Here is a 15,727-nt window from a genome sequence, read left to right as displayed (position 1 = left end):
AAAACAGACTGAATGCTGAACATAACAGTTCTAACTAAGAAACTGTATATAGCTGGGGAAGGAGCACACCGCTATTGGAAAGTTGATTTTACTTCCAGGAGATTCTTTCTTTCAAATTTTAGATTAAGTTCAAAAAGCTCAACATGGATCAGAGCCCTGAAGCCTATGTCCAAGAATCAAGCTCAGGCCCCAAAGGTAGACTCCAGAGTTGGGAAGCTGCAAATCGTGAGCATTTTTGGAAACAGAGCTTTATGGATTTCCAAGAGGGTGCACAGAAACGGAGACCAGCAAAGGGAGATTTAGTTTCCGCAGTCATACAGCGTAGCTGTTGCCTGCTTTTTACTTTAGTTTACAGGTTTCTAGGCTGAAATGCTCATAGAGATCCAGCTTCAGTACTTACTCTAATGTTTTATTAATGTTTGCAAATCGCTTTCACAACCTTAAACGAAAGTAAAAAAGACAGTATTGTTGCAACGTATTTTTCATTGATTGCCTAGAGATTCCCAGCAGCCAGTCTCCTATTTCACTCTAGCAATGTTAACAGACAATCTCTCGATATGAGAGAACCAGTAGAAATGAATGTTTGAGATCCACAGAGTGAACCATCCACTGCATTGAGGAGAACCCTCAAGCATTTTAAAACGTACTATATCTAAAATAGAAAGCGCGAAGCATGCGTGATCTTTCATAGCTTGCAAATCCAAATGCATCTTGAAGATATGCATACCTTAAAGTTGTGTTCAACAAATTATCCAAGAAACCACATTACCTCTTGAAGGCCTGTAATACTATCAAGACTTTGGCAATGGCTAGGAGTCATGCGTTGACATACATTGCATCTACTTAGGGATTTCACTGCTGAACCCTTCTCTGATTGTACAAGATAACAGGAATTAATAAAACAGCAGCGTAAGACATGCTTTATAACAGTGATGCCTAATCACATACCGAGGGTACCTAGTAACTGAGATAAAAGTATTTCGTCCATGGCATAAGGTTTGTTATTGTTCAGTAAGAACAATAAGCTGTCCCATAAGCAAAATGAGCATTTTTCTTACAGTTTCAACTGCAAGTACAATAATACATGAAGCACAATGCCTGCCGACCACACATACAAATAATCCTTTTGGTTTGAAACATGAAAGCTGTAAGCAGAAAACAAATGTTCCTATCGTTGCAAGATTTAGCTCTTCCTTTTGACATCAAATATCAGCATCTTACAAAGAAACAGGAAATACATATTATGAGGAAAAGTGAGGTGTTCAGTGCACACAGGAAGGGAGGCAGCTTGATTTCCTCTGAATAGAAGCCCTGGACAATTCCCTGCTTTCACCGATTCTCTCTCCCTTGTAGATCCCCCAGTGCTTAGAAGGTGCTAGGCTCTGGCTGGAACATCTCTCTGAACTGGGGCATGCTTGCAAGGTCGTCTTCTGTTGTAGAATCTCTTATAGGAGCTTACAGAGCAGCCTTCCCTTAGAAAGGGGACTTATATATTTTGTACTTACATTTTAGCTTTTATTTTATTTATATTTATAAATTTATACTCTCTTTTCTCTGCGCAGCTATGTATTTTCACTAGTATTTTAGGAACCTAATTCTCTTTCAAAACTATCTTCTTGTTGACATCAGTCATCGGACTCAAAAAACTGATGATACTGGGAGACACAGACATGCAGACTTACCAGCCTCAACACATATGCATTCCTGTAATCATATATGCCTTGCTTTCATTAGAAAACACAGCAAAACTTTGGATGTTTTCATTATCAATAAGGGTCCCAATTAAACTGTATATATACTTAGCACATTACTCATTTCAGCCTCTTCTTTATGTGATCCACATTCATCATGATAAGGTAATTAAGCTTTTAAGAAACTAATAATTTCCAAGATTATCTGTGTTAGGTTGTTAGCATACCTCACTAGCAGAGTTTTGAAGAAGCAGGAAGGTTTTGAAGGTAAAAAGGTTAATTGTTTAGGCAGGAAAATATCAGAAGAGTCTCTAAGGCATTAAATTTGAGATATCCATCTATTGAAAGAATAGCTTTAAGAGGCATTATGAGGTACTGAAAGAAAGCTGAAAAGATACTAACAGTTCAAGTGTGCTTTCTTCAAATCCCATCAAGAGTGGTTAATTTAAGTTTAATTAAATTTTTTGAAGGACCCTGTTTGTAACTAATTTTATTGAAGCACCTCATCTTCCTTACATGAGCAACATTGGGAAGCCATTTTTATTTCATTACGGAAATGTTTTTTGTTTCATCATCTTTTATACTCTCAGAGACCAATGCAATGCGATCTGTATTGCAACTGCTCAACAAGTGGATTATTCAGTCAACTTCTGTAAGATCGAATATCAATCAAAATAGTTTCCTGGGAATCTCCCCAACTTTTAGCAGAAATAAAGTCTCAGACGGGCAACACAGAAGACAACTGCGCCAATAAATGGATCACTGATGAACCTGAACATACAGCTAATCTCAAGCCTTAGGAAAAATTTTAACGATTTGAGACTAAATTTAGGAGGCGTTTTTCAGTCAGACTTGGAAGTTGAACTGAATGCAGACTGATTGCAAGTATTTTCTTCAGTTCTCTCTTGAATGGACTCTGTTAACACATTAACCAATGAAATAGGTATTATGTACCGTAACATGTGTTCGGTATAGCTCAAAAGTAACTCGCAGTAATTACACTAATCACACCTTCCTCTGCAACATTTACATATTAAAAAGGTGTTTAAGGGACATCCAGACTCTAATGATATGGAAATGGCTGATCCCATGGATATGGATCTATCTCTATACTGCTTTGATTTCAGACGCTTCACATACCTGAAACAAGCCAAGGCAACAAACAACCTTGCTGAAGAAAGGCTTTTCCCTGCCAGCACAACCCGACCTGCTCCTAATACTTGAAGAAGTATGGTTAAACCTAGCTCAAACAACTCTAACCTACATTGCACTCCAGTAGAGAGTGAATATAAAAGATAATTTTGAGTTGATTTTTCTTATCTTTTATCATCACAAGGCTGATCTCTCGACAGTAGATCTTTACGGTGGTTCCTTACCAGCTTAGCTCTTTATGCATTGTATCCTGCTCAGCGGATACCATTACATTAAGACTTGATTCAGAAACCGTGAGATCATTTGGCAAGCCCTCAAGGATTTAAACAGCATACCCAGCGATCTACATACGTAAGAGTAATTTCCAATGCTAACTGTAGAAGATACTTTCTAGAATGCCTGTAACGTTCATTTAGGTATACTACCTACCAACACTGGTAGTGCCTGTTTAGGGGCACAACTCTCTCTCAGTAACATGCGTGCTTTAAAAACACAAAGCTAAAACCGGTGTTACTTACCGCTGACAACAGCTACAAGCTATCTTTTGCACAGTTCATGGCTACGTATGCTCTGATGATGTCACACTCAACATTTTTTCCTGCTACTTCACAGCGGCCTTTATACTAATAGAAAAGCAAAATTATACAGTATTTGTGAGAGAGGCTCTACGTAAGTGCATGCTTAATAATCACAACCCAAATCATGATACTGTGCACTGAAACACAGAGAAGCCAAAAGGCTATCAAGTCTGCTGATTTTCATACAAGGAAGCCAATATAAAGGAATATTCAGAGGCCACTGAGTCTAGTCTACACCAGCTAGTATTGACCTGATCCTTGGCTGTAATCTGAGAACGCAGAAAGCGAGAGTGAGCAAGGGAATGAGACAAGGAGATCCTGACATTCTCTTGCTGAATGCCAGCAATGACTATGGAGGAGGCCATCATTGGCTATGCTTTTCAGACTCAAGAGAGGCTTGTGTTTTTTTCAATACATTGCCTCCCTTACATCCTTAACCCATCAAGGATGAGTCACAGTACTACTTTTCTCTCTGTGTCACCTCTAGTTATGCTTGCCATGCTGTATATTACTGCAATCCAAAGCGACATAGTGCAAGTCAGTTCCAGGTATTTCAGAAAGATCTACTATCAACAACAAAGGACGTCATAGCTCCAGGTGATGAAATGGGCAAGTCTTTTAATACAATACCTAATACTGCTAATGCATATTTAAAAACTATAAACCTAGACTAACCAAAAACTGTTTTTTAAATAACTTAGAAATGTTAATTATATTCATAACTTCATCATCAAGATGTCAAACAATCTTTCGAAGCATCCAACAGGGAGGTGCATGTAGCAATTCCAGTGCTCCTATTACTATCAGTCATTTGTATCCTGTGGCTACATCAACAGTAAAGCTCTTAAACGCAAATAACCAAACTCTCGGTGTGCGCAAGGACGAAACGGTAGTTACAGATCCCTCAGAATTAAGATGCCTCACATGAGCACATTCAGTCTTCAACAAATAATTTTTTAATGTCACTGATCCTGGATTTTTTTTGTAAGCTACTTTCTGTTCCTTTGACAGATGTGCTATGCTGCATTTCATTACTTTCTCTCCTTACCTCGTTCTTCTTTTGTTTTAGATAAGTGATGAAGCTTTCGGAAAAGATTAAGCACTGGCAGGCAAAGCAACGGCCCAAACACGGTTTTAATTGGAACCTCAAATCCTGTGGAAAAAGTAAGAAATTAAACCATTAATAATTTAATTTTACTAGCAGACAGAATGAGTTGATGCATTTTGGTTTAGGCAGCTTTTACTTTATTTCTTCATATTTGAGTTCAACAGGTATGCAATCTGTTAGTCAAATCACATGAAAAATAAAACGATTACCACAAGATTTCAGTGAGATATGCATGGGGCTGCAAAGAAGTGCTGATGTGAGTAGTTCTTCTCTACAGAAGTAGTCCACTGATTGCTAGCACTATGTCAGAATTTATTTGATTAAGCCCTAAGCCCAAAAAAGCTTTCTTCTCTAATGTCTAAAAATCTTCCCGCTGCTTTATAACATTCATAGTATTGTTTTCTTATGCTGCTACAATGTGCTCTTTGCCCCATGAATTCTTGACAGAGTACAACCATTATACAGCAATATGACTCAAATGCAACCAAGACATAATGCTAAACAATTCAAGCTTCAAGACAAAAGGTAGTGAAAAAAATTTCATTTCTCTTGAGATTGGCAAAGGCTCTAAACATAAATACCTCCATAAAACAAAACCATAAAAGCAATTTTTTTAGAGAGTCAGAGGTTATATGTTGTAGTACTGGGCAGGTGGCAACCATACAACCAACAAAATCAAACAATTCAACTTAAGAAAAACTTACTTATTTCTAAAAACAAGACATTCTTGCATTAGTAACGTCTATTCAGACATACACTACAATCTCCCCTTCATTACAGAACATCTCTGAACTTTCTTTGCAAATTTCACTTTGTATTTTAAAAGACCATTGGTCCAGATTTCTACAGATAGCAATTGGCACTGATCCAATGACTTCAATGGCTCAGCGATAATTTCCACAAGTAACTAACCTGACCAACAGAGCTGAAATTTTTTAGGTTCTCAAAGTGAGGGGAGGAAGCTGTTGCTGTACAGTAATTATATGTAAACTTAATTTGAGTTTAAAATCAAATTTATGTACCATGACTTCAGATACATTAGCCCACTGGAATTCAAAAGACATTTTGCAGTAGGCAACTGGTTATCGTTACAGGTGTTCAATTACATACATTGCTGTTATTTAGTGCTGTAAATATATTAAAGCCCATAGAGGAGGTGGTATTTGGAACTGCTGTAAGACTATATACTTACAAAAAGCTCCTTTAATAATGACAGTTTGGCTGAGTAGAGCATTAATTTCTTTACTGTTTGTTAATCGAGGGCTCCAGGCTGCTGTGGGGGTTTTAAAGACTAAACTGATACTTGGGACTAAAACTGGTGGCAATTTTTTGATTAAACATTCTTTTCTGGAGAATAAATTTGCTGAAATGTTTCTCTGAACACCCCATCATTAGTGTTTCTCAGCACAAAGAGGCAGTCTCTAGCCAAAATAAGAGCGAGATCAGAAACGGAAGTTTCATGTCTGCAGCCTGGCCAGTTTTGGAGAAACCTTGAAAATTTTCACTACATAACATTCTTGTCTCTGAACTTCACACTCATGATCTAATCCATGTAACTGCAAGCAATCACAAAATTGGAGCCCTAGTCAGGTTATTGACCCTGTAGTTCCCTTTCACAGGATTCATTAGCTAAAGACGTCAGCTTGCCCCACTGCCTGGGACCGGCGACGCAGTGCACGCCAGCCAAACCCGCGAAGGCACAGCTCGGCGTCGCTGCATCATGCGCTCGCACCAAGGCATGCTGGGCACCACCGCAGAAAACCACCTCGTTACGTCCTCCCAGAAACCAGGATCCAGGAGATCACGCACAGACACACCAAAGAGGCCGTGCAAGAGCCGGTGCGGACCAAGCACGGCTGACGAACCTCCGTTCATAACCCGTGGGTTCAATCAAGTCTGAGCATAGTTGTTCACATGACTCCCTGCACCGCGTTCCCCGGCAGTTCAGGTTGTTCTTGGGTTATCAAGACCATTTCTGCTTCCCAGGTACACCAACCCTCCGCCCGCTCTGCTAGGTCACAGAGAATTCATAAACGAGGTTATCGCTTCAGGAGCTGCACTGGCAGATAACGAAGGGACTCAGCGACAGCTGGTACGAGCGCAGGGGAAGAACTTCCACCTCAGTGGAGCTGGAGCCGAGGCAGGTACAGCAGCCACGGCTAGCTTCACCGCTGAGTCCTAACTTCCAGGTCACGACTTACTTGCAGATGTCTACTGTAGCACGCAGAAGAAACAATTGATGCTAGGACACCTGCAATTCCGTCTTAGCAATTTGTAGAAGTTTATGAGATCGCTTTTTCCTCCTGAAATTCAGAAACGATCTTGAGGGGAAAACTGGGTATTTCTTCCTGAAAACTGTGGTACAAATGTCACTCCTTCACTTACTTTGCCATCAATATATAATTTTAAATAAAACTACTGGGCTTTTCTGTGTACACATCAAAAACATCTTACAAACTGCAAGCTCTTCCAGGAACGTTGCTCCTTTAAGCAAAAACAAACATTTAAGTCAGTCATTCAACACAGAGCCGTTCCAAGGCATTCCTGATGTTTCACAAGAGGCAATTTTAGAGCTTGGTGTTCCAAGTAAGACCCAGAAATCAAGCCTCTGCCTGATTTGCAAAATGTATTTATTTGCCTATGGAGCTATAAAATAAAACAAATGTAAAAAATAACAACAACTGCAACAGTCATTATTTGTAACCAAGTCGGCCAGAAACAAAAAAAGGACAACATCTTCTTATCCTGAGCTGTTAAAGCAGGACAGAAGAGCAGTTAGGCCCCCTTTGGAAATGTGTGCACCTCGAGGAGGGGAATGCAGATGCTGGTGCGCTATATGCCAGGCACAGCAGCACTCTCGTTGGGATTCTTGAGAGCAGTAACTGAAAAAAGTCAAAATTAATGAATAGTTTGACTATAACTATACTAATTGATGATTCAGGCATAGAAAATTCAATAAAGTGTTGAAGCACACAGTAAAACAAATCTCACAAAGGTCTTCAAATTAATTCACATTCTCAGAATTATAAAGATAACATTAAGGGATGGGAATGAATACTTGAAAGTATTTGAAAAATAACTCCATCTGATTAACAAACTCAGTATTTATTTGGAGAATAACGGCGTTGCTTTATTTACTGCCAACATGTGCTTTACTGCTTTAGCTGTTACAAATGTCCACTGGCATTTATTTTACAACGGTCACACTCTGCAGCATTTGTAAGAGAGCCACACCTCATCAAATTCTGATTTACTATGAAATTAAATTTCTTGCAAGTCTAGCTTACCATGATGAATGTGTGCTTGGAATGGAACAAGAGAAGACATGCCATCGTCTCCTCCGCAGTGCACGTTTGTGTAAGAATATTTTTGAAAGAAAGAGCATGTGAGAGTTTGACAGGTCCTTGGGGTATGATTAAACACCTATAAAATAAAACATTTCAGGAAAAAAACAGTTCTGCCTAACCACCACTGGGGACAAGGAATCTTTCAGTTAAGGCATACCGCTCGTTCATAGGTATAGCTGAAACCATACATAGAACATACTTTAAAACCTGGTGATTTAGATAACAAACATCGACACGGTAGCCCCAAGTCAGAGACCTTGTGCGTGATCCAAAACATCACAAAGTTTAACTCTACTTTCATTTTTTGCAATAACAGTAAACCCAAGCCAAAAAACTTACCCATTTTATACTGATAAGATTAAATGATAAAGAAAATTACATTCAGGAAAGAAAAAATCCAAGAGGAAAGATATAAAAAACCCTGTGTGGAATATGATTCGTTAGCAGAGAAGGAATCTTCTGCCCTCGGCTGTTTTCTGCCAAAGGCCAAGTCTCCACTACACTCACTCGCTTCTTAACAAAGGTCAGAGTTTATTCAGAATAATGAGATTTGTAACCCAGGCTATTTCATGTTTTTATGTGATGCTGTTTTTTAATTGGGTGTACTTCATTAAAGATACTATTTCCTAAGTTTCAGAGTCTATTCTACTTTTGTGAGTCCCCTTATTTCCTTTCTGAGAGCGCTACAATTAACCACTTAGAGAGATTTTTAAAAACTGTACAAAACTGTAACAAAAACCTACATGTAGAAAAAAAATTAAATAAGCTCTCATCTCCCCCAAAATTGCCTTCAACAACTGCTTTAAAGACAGAGACTGACCCAAGCATGAGACCCCGATATCTGAACAGCAAAGCAAAGCCAATATCTAGCTGTGTGAACAGCAGAACTGGTGAAGGCTCCTCCTAGAGTCCAGATTTTTCTGCTGCATGGACTCTCTGACAGCTAGAACGTTCAGGACTGAAGTTAAAACTTTCCACGTGAAAACAGTGATCAGGTTTCTCTCCCATGTGCAATAGATGGTGTCCAATAAAGAGCAAACTCATGCTGTACCCTCAATGGGAGCATACATATAAGCTGCTGATAAGGTCTCAGCTACTGAACCTTATTGTTCACTACTGGCTATTTAGAGGACTGCCAATTTGCAAAAACTTACCGTCTTTAAGACTTCTATCCCTCTGTGAAACGTGCTTCAAAATAGCTTCAAAAACAGATAGATGTGAGGCATAAGCAGCCTTGTTTCCTTAGCAAAAGAAGCCAAAATATATTGCATTCAAAGTCATTTTCAGATTGGAATAAATCAACTAAAAGACAGACTGGGAAACTGCGTTCGACTGTGCACTGTGTCGGAGTGCGCTAAGCTGTAACAGCGCAGTCCTAATCCACTTGAAGTTAAAAGGAGTTTTGCTGTTGACTTCAGCATAGTTAGAATTTTACTCTGATCCTGTACGTCTGAATAATCAGAAAGTAGAACTGCACAAACTTCTAGATGTCAAACACTAACGGGACCCACAATCCTGAATTATTTTAACTCTTTTGAAAAGACTTCCATCCCTTACGACTGTTGTCACTGAAACTGCAGAGAGCAGCTTCCCCCCTTACATTGCTCCTCATTGTAAGGGGTCCAGATTATCTCAGTGCTCAATGTTAATGCAAATGCAGCTGATATTGTCAGTATCAAGATAATATGAAAGGATAACTTCTGCTGATTCTCTATAGTAATTATGTGATGAGGTTTCAATTCCAATCAAAGGTTCTGGATGCTTTACCTTATCATTAAAAAAAAAAAAGTAACCTCATTGGATAACACGTTCTGCACTAGGATACTGGATATTATTTATTCTCACAATATTTACCGTTTTCTCTGAGCCAACTTCTAGCTTCCATTTAGCACCTTCTGGATTTTTTTTGTTAATGTAGAATTGTGTAAATAAATACAAGAGAAAACAAGAGATTTGTGGATGCCTCTTTCAGTGTGTTTGTATCTTTTAAAATTAACCACAACAGTCTTTTCATATTAATAACAAGCCCATTAGTAACAGACTGAAGTGATTAGGAGAGAGTCTCTTTGTCTTTATCAAGCACAGATGTCAGCTGAGGCTGTACAGAGTGGTTCAAACTACCTTCTCGAGTGAGGAGGATGTCAGAATTTTGACAAGCCTAAATACGCATGGCTTCCTGACAGGGGAAAAAAAACTGGTTTGCTATAGCTGAGGAAAGGTATTTACAGACAACAAATTTAACACTAATAAAGCTGTTAAAACTCTAGAGGCATTTTTATAATCCATGAATTCTTGACTTGCTGCAAACTCCCTTTTCTCTAGCTCCTTTTTTCACTTTAATTAAATTGCTCCAAAAGTCCTCCCTTCATTTTCCAAAACACAGACACCCTGTCTTATCCCAAAGCGAGTCTTTGGGCTCGGTTTAAGGCCTACGCTCTCACTGTGCTTGAGGATTTTTCCTTTGTCAGTGTGACATTATTCAGATTTTCTATTACTTTTCCAGCCTAGATGCCCTTCCATGATCACCCTCTGTAATCTGCGGATGAGTTTCCAAATTCAATATGCTTATTCCTGACCAAATATAAATTTGGTTTTTTTGAACCCAGTCCCTTTTCTAGTAACATATTAAAGGCTGACTGGAAGCATGCTCCATGTCTCTCTCACCGCAGAAAATAGCTACTCTTTCCTCCATGTGTTTGCGCTCTCTTCTCCTCAAAGTGCTTGCTTCCTTCTGCCTTAGAGATATTTTCAATCTTACTATGATCAATAATTCAACTGCTTTCAATAATAACCCTTTAATTCGAATTTCACTTAAGCTGCATCTGAAAAATGTTTCCATCAAATAAACAGATTTTGTTAATTACTTATCCCATTTTCGCTATTATTTGCTGTTGAGTTATGACAACATAAGCCCAGAGCTGTGCTAGTACCTGCCCAAAAGGACTCGCCATTACCGTGTAATTACTTAGTTAAGCTTCTAATTCATTTCTTGTTAGTTTTGTTCCTTTGAATAGTTCCTCATTAAGTTATTGCAGGGAACTGTGTTTGCACAGCAAAACAGAAAAATAGAAGCTGTCTTCATTGCATTCTTTTAATACCCCTTTTATCTTTAAACTGGCTAATTAGCATATTAATTAAATGGATACACTACTCATGATTCTACAATTAACCGTAGGTACCAAATCCTACTGATTTAGTGTAATGCCATTTGTACTTGCATCATAGTATCTTCACTTAGCTTTGCTCAGATATGTTAAATATGTGAAGACTAAAATATCTAACATCATAACGTATCTTATTCGTGGTTAGTATCCAAGTGAATTTTTTCTTCTACTTGGTCAAAACTTTCCAGTCCTGGCAAATAAACACACAAGGCTTATGTACTGCCTAAGAAATGAAACCCCACAGACCTCACCTGTTCAAAGCATATTCCTGTTATATTTACCAGCCAAGCCTCCATTTCACCAGTCTTTTCTTTTTTCAGACCTGACTGCTTTCCTTGCCAACTTCTGCCATTCCTATAGCACTAAAACCTTACTATACCAGCAACAGCGTCGAACCAGAACAAATACAGGTCAATTACACAAAAACACGCTCCGTGCTGACCCTGCTGCCAACGGGCGTTTCGGGGGCCCGGAAGTGCGCTGTCCTCTCTCGAAGGCGGCGCCTCTCGCCCCCCCAGGGACGTGCCCGACGTGGCTAGTATCGTATCGAGGCCCACCCCAGCTGAAAGCCTCACTCTTCGAAACCACAGTACTGCGCTACATCAGAGCAAGCTTGCGCGCTATGTGCTTTTCAAAAACCAAAGACGCGCATACGGCTCCTGACTCAGCAACAGAAAATGGAGACGATGCTCCCAAACTGCAACCGAGTCAGGTCTGCGCTCTGTTCAGGACCATCACTATCCTGTACTTCATGCATACATATGCTGGAGATATCGCACACTGCCGTACCGCGGTAGGTGCAGGAGAGCAGCAGAGCAAATACTCGAAACCTCGTACTCTCTCCCACAAAACCTCGCCAACAAATCGCGACCGTCTCCATCGACTCACCCGGCAGCAGCTCCAAGGCCTGACGGGTGAAAATCCAACACCACAGACACATGCCACACCTAGTCTGCTCGCCACTCCAGGGCTGGCCTTGTCCTGCGCCCTGTTTTGGAAATAAATCTTTCAAAAACCGCTGCACAGTTGCTGCATCAGGATAACGTGGAGCAGGGACAGCCAGGGTGTGATATTTAGGAGAACGACCGTAATTTGGGCCAGCCCAGCAGCAGCTGTGCAAAACGGGCACTGGGAAGAGCTGTGTCCTCACCCAACAGTGCCCTCGAGCGTGGTCAGCTGGGAGCAGATGCTCTGCGGTGGGGACTGCACAGCACGCATTACCTCAGTAATAAACTGATAGTGGAACAAATGCTGTCCACAGTGAGGTGAAAACATTCTGCGTCTGCGGGGTTAAGGCACTACAGTTTGTTCCGTAACAGTCAAGGTATCTCTGACAGGCAATAAAACATCTGATGACGATTCCAGTACAAGGCCTTACGTTCACCCAGTAATGTGTCTCTGCTGGAGTGATAATGTTACCCTCTCTGTAGCTAAGCCTTTCACAATACAAAGAATTCATTTAAATGCAACATTCCTTATCCTCATAAAACTATGGAAGCTGAGGTCTACTTTTTCATATAAACTCAAAAGGCCATAAGCATCTGAATACAAAGACGCATATCCAAATTGTTACGGTGACTCCATCAGGGCTACTACAAGACCAAGGGCTAGGTGGGTCACCACGCTTGAAGAGATAGTGCTCTGCTTTGCAATTACTCCCAAGAAATTCAAAACTTTAAAAATCCCCTGTTCCTGCACAGGGCGATAGGTTTCAGCCTTGACTGTAGTATTCTCTTTCTTCATCTGCCCTATAGCTCCTTTTTTGGACAAAAATCCAAATCAATTTAAAAAAAGATAAATTACAGGCTGCCCACTCATCGTTATTTCTATCTTTGCAATAACACATTAACAGGTATTTCTGAAGTCACAGAAGAGAAGAAGATGGCATTTCAAGCCAACTGTGGCCTTGTGTGAACATACATAACACCCATGTTATACTTTTTATTTGGAGAAAAAAAAAAAAACAGAAGACTTGGACGTTTTATATTCAGCTTCATATAGGCACGGATATATCGGGTGATTTACAGTGTGCATGCTTTACATTTGTTTGAAACATCTATGACACGTAGATATTTTTGAATTAGTGATCTAAAGATTTTTTGATGATATAATTATAAGCTTGAGGCTGAATTTTTAGAAGTGAATTTGGTGGTAGATTTGCAATTCAAAGAAGTTACTTAAATTAACAAAAATGCCCTAAAAGAACAGCTGTCTACCTGACTGATCCAAGAAAACGAACACTGAAAATAAACAGCTGCCCTGTAGAAGACTATGTGATAAAACTAATCACCCTTTGCATAATGTATTTATTTTCCCCTGTGCTTATTACAAACTTGGTGAGCCTTCAAAGCCATAAATATTTAAATGTAACAGACATCCCAGGCATGTGAGTTCAAATGAAAGTAGGATTTCAGTATCCTAACTGCAGTAAATCCAGACCTCTTAAATAAATCACAAGTTCTGATAGTTGTATGGCACTCCAAAGCACTTTTTGGTTAAATCTGGTTCATTTGCTTAAATCTGAATGTTCTCTGAACGCTACATGGCTCAGCCTTTGGATAAAGGCTGCAGTTCTATTAGCACTACCATAACATCATAGTAGATATTACAGAGAGCAAAAGAGTAGTACATAATTTAAATTATTAGGATAATAATGCTCAAGTACTATACTTTATCATAGATACACCAAAATCAAGTCACTGAAGTGAACTGAGTGATGACAACATCCTCTACTTGAGATGTCTCAGCTACGTCTTTTTCTCTTTCAAAAAGCTAAATGGAAGCATAGAGAGAAGCACAGATGCCGCCACATAATTTCAGGGCACAAACTAGGGCATTAGCTTTAGATGCAGGTATTTTCATGGCCCTGAGGACTCTGCAGTCTGCTTACATTGCTTTGGCTCACCTGCCACTGCTACAACACACTACTGTGCAGCCTGTGCTGTCCAAAGCAGGTCCAATATGATCATCCTTAAGCTTGTGTATATGAATATGCCCGTACAATCAGGAGATGACCCAGGAATTTCTCAGTAGCGAAAAACACTTAACTTGCACACCCTCAATGCGCCATCAAAATCGTTACACGTCCTTTAAAATTATTAACAACAATAAATCTTTAAAGACCATTAATAAACATGCACAAGAGAAAGGAATTTTAAATAGCTCATGTTAATTGTGTTTATCTCAGTGTGAAGCCATGTCAAAAAGCCTGCAGCAAATGTATTTTGTTAAAAGTACTACTTGCGCAGCAGGCGTTAAACGTTAGAAAGCAAGCTTGTCATTAGTGGGCTACAACAGAAAAGGCTACTAAAACTCAAGTAGATTATTAATACGGTATCTTAAAAATTTGAGATGCGGAATTAAAATCGCTTTTTACACAGTACATGATTTTAATGCTATTTTTTCATTATGTTATTTCCTTAGTAATGTCCCAGCTTTCTCTACACCCTAGAAAGAACCAGACGGCAGCCATGTGCCAGCACCCCGTTTGCAGCCTTCATTAAGGAAAATCCCCTCTGCTTTCTCCTCCTCTTCCTGGAGCTTCTGTGTTTTACTTGTATGTGAATCCAAATGCAGCTGGTAATATTGCTTCCTTTCTCTCATTATTTATATGGTCTTTTACAGTATCTTACGGCATATTATTTTTCCATTGCCTCAGCCACGGTACCAGCGTGAATAAAAGTCGAGAGCACCCAGGCGCAAGGCAGGAGGAAAGTGGGTATTTTAGGCAGTAACTTGTCATTGAATTAGCTTTCTAGCATCATGGCATCACACCCCCAGCTCTGTGGTTTTACAGAGAAAGGCTAAAATCTGGAAAACATCAGTATCTACTAATAAGTGCACATACGGAATATCTCAGTGAAGGAAATAAGCTGCGTATTGCAGAGTCTGTTTAAAGTTTCCCTTGTTCTTGTAATTCATCAACAGCTCTCCACTATGAGCAGGCAATACATAGACACAGTGCAACATTTTTCCTGTTAAGTCTTTGAAATTTGACAGAGAATAAAAGGAGAAATAAAAGAGATCCCTTAGCAACACAGCTATGGTCAGAAATTGTGTTACTTTAAAACGCGAGCAGGCTCTCACCTCAGCAGGCTATAGACTCACAACCAGCAGCTTCAAGGGTCAGCGCACACGCTCACCTACCACGCTGAGAACAGAATTTCTGGCCGTCTGAAGCTAAGTTTGTTTGGTTTATTCTTCACTTGCAGAAGCTTACTCTCATTCTACAGATGTTTAGTCACATAAACATCCTGAAAAGACAACAAAAACCCAAGCACACAATCCTATCTAACTCCTAAAAGGAGGCACAAAAGGTTGTGTATTCCAACATCATCAAGGGTTGCAAAGCAAACGCTCTTTAAAATGACTATTTTATTCAGAAGTATTCACAATACATTTGTGATTAGCTCTGTGTCCTTTGTGAAGTTGTTTGTTTCTAACTTCAGAGAGGACCACGAGACGACATGACATGACATAACATGAGGAAACTCAAATAGGTTGAAAGAAATCTGCAGTGGAAGATAGCTTGATATCAAACATGAATATCTCATTCGCTTTAAAATTACTTGTGAAACGGTGAGAGAAAGAGTAACTAATACTGCTGTGTGCCTTTGCAGTTGCCAGAGATCAAACACGCTGTTCAGCATGTCTTAGAAGAAGGTACCGTGACAGCACAGCATGAGTT

General features: G+C 39.6%; 1 protein-coding gene across 1 annotated transcript in view; it reads right to left on the bottom strand.

Moving 5' to 3' along the window:
* The window catches only part of TENM1 (teneurin transmembrane protein 1), a 910,925-nt gene that overhangs the window by 523,969 nt on the left and 371,229 nt on the right, over positions 1–15,727 (bottom strand). Inside the window, exon 5 of the mRNA XM_068956568.1 lies at positions 4,470–4,574. The gene's annotated coding sequence lies outside the window, so the exon portion shown is untranslated. The remainder of the gene's footprint in view (positions 1–4,469; positions 4,575–15,727) is intronic.

Source organism: Struthio camelus, chromosome 11, assembly GCF_040807025.1.
Source record: "Struthio camelus isolate bStrCam1 chromosome 11, bStrCam1.hap1, whole genome shotgun sequence".
NCBI classification, from domain to species: Eukaryota; Metazoa; Chordata; class Aves; order Struthioniformes; family Struthionidae; genus Struthio; species Struthio camelus.
The sequence above is the reverse complement of the archived record's forward strand: the minus strand, read 5'-3'. Positions and strand labels throughout refer to the sequence as shown.